Here is a 5,904-nt window from a genome sequence, read left to right as displayed (position 1 = left end):
GCTGTGACCAGCAGTCCATGAGCTGACCTGAACATCCGAAATTTTCTTGAATTTTTCACAAACCTTTTGGTCTTTGTGATATTTTTCCTTGATCGCTACATGAGTTAGGCACATCCTCGTAAAATTTGAAGATTAGTCAACCTTGGGAAGTGCCCGAAGCAATTTTTCTTCGACAGCTGGCCAAAATCGGGAAATTCAGTCCTGATCTGTGAGGAAACTTTAATTCTGTACTAATCTAGCCTAAAACGCATTCCGTTTTTCATGATTTTCTGAATCGTCAGTGAATTGGGAACCCAATTCTATTGGCCATGCTTGAAAATACGAAGAATTGAATTTTATATGGATTTTCCCTCTCGATTGGCAGAATCTGTCCTGGTTTAACTGTTTTAAGCATGGTGCGCTCAAAAATTCATAACTCTCTCTCTCTGTATTGAATCTTGGGATGAATGACCCGTCAAATTGAACCTAACTCGATTTGCTCGGTTAAGCATATGGAATTCACCCTTTTAGGTTCAGGATTGATCGTGATATGATGCGTCGAATCCCATGCTAGAGCCGGTGGACCAAAATGGAGTGCTTGTTGGGAATTGGTGTATGCCCTAGAGGCATTCTATCATCAGTTCTGTAATATGATATGTATTTCATTATAATATGAGGTATTTATGTTATTGTGTAGATTGCGCTAAATATGATTTTACACAATAATATTCTTGGAATAGTAGGTTCAATAGGCATCAAGTGTGACTTGATTGTGAGATCCTATAATTACCGAACATTATTCCTAAATGTCCTTAGTCAAAGTATTATCGTTAATTAGGACAATGATAATACGATTAGACTAGTGTGGGTGTTGATTGATGACCAAGTCTCACAGGTCATGGATATGGAGATATCAAGTCACACCACATGTATACATTAAGAGTAATGTGTATTGGACTGACCCGCCATGAGATTGCTACATGGATTGTTACGTGACTGTCATTAGCATATCTCATAGTGACTATAGTGTAATGGTCCTTTGACTTGAGGTCACTATGGATTCCTACATGTAATGTCATATACTTTGATACTGTCAAACGCCACCGTAACAGGGTGGTTATAAAGACAGTTATTGAGTATACCACAGAGCATGGAAAGGAATGTGAGTGACCAAAATAAGATTTGTCCCTCCTACGAAACGGGAGCGATATCTCACGGCCACTTGGTGGTTAAGTCTAAAAGTGTATGCATACCCAAATGAGTCGATATAGCGATATCGAGCTCATTTGTTCTGATAGACTTACCCGGTAAACTCAGAAAGAGAGAAATTGAACCATACAAGGATGATATCTACCATGCCTTGGGCTCAATAGAGATATAGAGGACAAATGGATTATATTACAGGGTAACATATGTCACAAGGTTCGTCGAGAAATTGACTTTCCGATTACTTGACTAATAGTGATGCATTGCTAGATGCCGCTCACTATTTGTAATATTGAAATAGAGATTTCGATATTACTGTCAATGTAATTGGGAACCTATAGGGTCACACACTACGACTAAGTTGACGAGATATTTTGAAACAATAAAATCGTCTAATAGAGATTAGATGATTTATGGTGCGACCGATTAATCGAATATTTAATGAGATTAAATTTGTCGATTAATTAGACCCGATTTATTAGATTTCATTATGTTGCAAGTGGCTATTTTCATGGAGTCATTTGGAGTCAATTATGTGAACACACATGGGCCAATGGTTTAATGACACTTACCATACACATGGCTCATGGAAAACTTATTTTCTTAATCCCACACCGGTGGGACAAAGAAAATTGCCCCCTTCCTAAGTCTATATATATGTGTAGATATATGTAAGTCAGATTAGATATATATAATGTATATATGTATGGTTTATACACGTATATATATATATATATAAATGAATATGGGCATAATAGAGTTGAATTGTTCAACTCATTAGGTCCAATTAAGTCTAATAATTTCGAGTGTCGCACCGGTGTTTCTTTCGAGCATTGGCGGCTAGCATCGCTGATCTTGAAGACTCGTCGACAAAGTTGGTGTGGATACTTGTAGAAACGTCACGCGTGGGACGCCCGGTCGACAATTTTAAATATTCCAGGTACGTTTTTATTTACTCTTATTTTTCTAGTAGGTCTTAAAATTAGTTTCACGGGTAGAAAATTTTGAATTTCTGTTCCTTTTTCGCTTTCATAAGTCCTGTGAAACTAGCAGTGCTGACACAAGTGTAATGTGAATTATGCATAAAATTTCCAGCCAAAATCGCAAATGGATAAAAGTCAACTTTTGTTATACTTCGAGGAATATTGTTTTATTGTTTCCATGCTCCGATATGCAATTTCTAGTCTATTCATCCCAATAACTAAGCATTTGTTCCCCCTCCCCCCCCCCAAAACAAAAAAAGAAAAAGAAAAAAAACTAAGCATTTGTTTTACTATTAGTGTGTACTAATCCGAATGGATTAGGAGCTACTTAGTATTTCCAAGGAAGTAGGTCAATTCGCATATCTGCCCAATAACTTAGTTAGTTACGTTGTTTGGTACATATTGTTTGAACTGTATCAGTTGAACCGCAACCATAAATCTTTGTTGAGACGGTTTCTCTCCTATATGAAGAATTGTAAGTGTAGGTGTTAGAAATAATCTCACATGGAAAAGTTGAGAGGAAATCCATAGGTTTATAAGAGACAATGGTCTAGCAATTCATTGGCTTAAGCTTTTGAGTTGCGGATGGGCCCGAGTCCAAAATAGGCCTGTGGATTTTTCCTAACAAATGGTATCAGAACCCAAGGTAACGATCCAGGGGAAGCCCACACCACAACAAGCCCGAGTGTGAAACTCGTGGCTAGTGAAGGTCCTAACAATTGGTATCCGAGTCCGGAAGTAAGAACCCGGCTCGAAGTTAGTTGTGTCCAGTATGTTGCTTGCCATCGTATCACGAGGATTACAATGAAGTCCTCCACATAGTCGAGAATGAAGAGAATTGTTGGGACAGTTTCTCTCCTATATGGAGAATGGTGAGAGCGGGTGTTGAAGGTAATCCCACATGGAAAAGTTGAGAGGAAATCCATAGGTTTATAAGAGATAATGGTCTAGCAACTCATTGGCTTAAGTTTTTGAGTTGCGGATGGGTCTGAGTCCGAAGTAAGCCTGTGGATTTTTCCTAACGAGTGGTATCAAAGCCCAACGTAACAATCCTGGGGAAGTGCAAACGCTATGCGTGGAAACTCACACCACACCAAGGCCCGAGTGTGGACCTTGTGGCTAGTGAAGGGCCTAACAATTGGTATCCGAGTCCGGAAGTGGAAGCCCGGCTCATTGGCTTAAGATTTTGAGTTGCGGATGGGCCTGAGTCTGAAGTAGGCCTGTGGATTTTTCTTAACAAGTGGTATCAGAGCCCAAGGTAATGATCCCGGGGAAGTGCACACGTTATGCGTGGAAACCCACACCACACTAAGGCCCCAGTGTGGAACTCCTAGCTAGTGAAGGGCCTAACAATTGGTATCCGAATCTGGAAGTGGAAGCCCGGCTCGAAGTCCTCCACATAATCGAGAAGGGGGAGAATTATTGGGACAATTTCTTTCTTATATGAAGAATGGTGAGTGTAGGTGTTGGAGATAATCGCACATGGAAAAGTTGAGAGGAAATTATAGGTTTATAAGACACAATGATTTAGTAATCCATTGGCTTAAACTTTTGAGTTGCAGATGGGCCCGAATTCGAAATAGGCCTGTGAATTTTTCCTAACAATCTTCTATCTTGTTATGTGGTATGAGCGAACTCTAGTGACTCGTTCCAAAGCAGAGTACATTCTTTATTATCTATTCACATGGATGACACTTTAAAGTGTCGAGAAAAGTCTGATATTCTAAACTACTCAGTGCTTTACTCCAACCTCAATTATCACATTTCAAATCGCGTACGCATATTAATTAAAACAAGAAACTAAAAAAAATTGCGGTTACATGAGTGTATAATTAATGACATCTCAAAACATGCAAGCATATTGGTTAGAATAATAAATCGAAACTGTGCCGTCACTGTCACACAGGTGATCACTTTTTGGTAAGATGTCAAACTGAGTTTTTTGAAGCTGGTTGAGACGGGGCTCCTCACCGTTATCTTTTAACGAAGATTGATGAAGAGAAAGTCCAATCTCAAGAGGCCCGATCCGGTTTACTGAAGACCCAAATAAGATGTTGATATTGAGAGGTAGGGGAAGTCAAGTTTCATTAATGAAGTGGGTGAAATAGTTGTTGAGTCCCTAATTATGATATAGGCAGACTAAATTCGGATTAAGGGGGATAGTTGAGTCTATCTAGTTGATTTTCATCCTCAATGACGGAATTACTGTTTCTAGTTGGCCAGGGGTAATAGTAGAAGTTATGTGGTAAGCTTCTAGAGGGTTTCAGGTCTATTTAAGGGTTACATTCCTCATTCTGAAGGGAATCATTGAATCAATCAAAAAGTTATCTGATTATTATCGAATTCCCTCTCAGGTGTACAGCTAAGAACTTGGTACGTGTCATCTTTATCGTCTAAATGAAGATTTAGGCGTGTCATTTGTGATCCCTACAGGACATGGGGTTCCTCACCGTTATGTTTTGACGATGATTGATGAAGAGAAGTCCAATCTCAAGAGGCCCGATCCGGATTATTGAAGACCCAAATAAGATATTGATATTGATGGGTAGGGGAAGTCAAGTTTCATTAGTGAAGTAGGTGAAATAGTTGTTGAGTCCCTAATTATGATATAAGTAGACTAAATTCGGATTAAGAGAGGTAGTTGAGTCTATCTAATTGATTTTCATTCTCAATGATGTAATTAATGTTTTTAGTTGGCCATGGGTAGTGGTTGAATTTATGTGGTAAGTTTCTAGAGGATTCAGATCTATTTAAGGGTTGTATTCCTCATTCTGAAGGGAATCAGATCATAGAATCAATCAAAAATTTCTCTGATTTATTATCGAATTCCCTCTTGGGTATTCAGCTTCGAGCTTGGTTCGTATTATTTTCATTGTCTAAATGAAGATTTAGGCTTGTTGTTTGTGATCCCCACTGCGTCACTGGTCCAATCCATCTCTTGATTTGCACATTTAGGTCATTTGGTACGTGTCCCATACTTCGATAGAATTTTTGTTGCACGATGTTGGGAAAAACCAACTTAACTGGAATGATCCACCTACACACATTCTATGCCATTTGATTAGTGGTTTGATAGAAAATGCAACTGTGATGTCTACAAATATTATCTAGGTCATTTTCGTAGATACATATTAAACTAGTCCGTTATTTGAAGCTTGCTTCATGGTGTATACAACGCATCAAATTTGAATAGGACTAAATCTTGATAACTAAGGTTTATTGATAGACCTATTATTCGTTGATTAATTAAGTACCTAAATAATTCATTTTCAAGGAGTTATCAGATAGCTTATGGTATCGCTAGCTTAATATTTTTTATCTTAAAAGTAATTTGTCTACATTGCTTACATTGGATATATTTTTCAATTTTCATTAGTGATACCACGAATGTCCTCACCTAACTGGATTTGACTAATCTCGATTGCTTTTTTTTTTAATTGGAAAATAAGGTAAATTGCAAAACCGACGCAGTTCAAAGGAAATGTTTTATAGCATTATATATCCATAAGCACGAGATCCGTGTGCTCATGCATTGTTTTTATCCTTCCATCACCCATGCATTTGGTTATACCAGAATTTATTAAATATATTGATTATACTACTAATTTAAATACATAAATACGTACGAATAACTAAATAAAAGTCCAATCCATCATCCAATTTCTTCTTGAGATGTTAAATTTGAAAACATTTTTTAAATTGAGTGGAAAAGGAAAAAGGTGTGGTTGTCTTAGGC

At 37.8% G+C, this 5,904-nt stretch overlaps 1 long non-coding RNA gene across 1 annotated transcript; it reads left to right on the top strand.

Moving 5' to 3' along the window:
• The first annotated feature begins 1,888 nt into the window (after positions 1-1,888).
• Positions 1,889-5,391, top strand: LOC116187112. The gene is made up of 2 exons (XR_004151985.1): positions 1,889-2,125; positions 4,523-5,391. It is a non-coding gene; the product is annotated as an uncharacterized LOC116187112 (long non-coding RNA).
• The last annotated feature ends 513 nt before the right edge of the window (positions 5,392-5,904 follow it).

Source organism: Punica granatum, chromosome 8 (assembly GCF_007655135.1).
Source record: "Punica granatum isolate Tunisia-2019 chromosome 8, ASM765513v2, whole genome shotgun sequence".
Taxonomy (NCBI): Eukaryota; Viridiplantae; Streptophyta; class Magnoliopsida; order Myrtales; family Lythraceae; genus Punica; species Punica granatum.
Note: the sequence above shows the minus strand (reverse complement) of the source record. Positions and strands in the feature narration are given on the sequence as shown.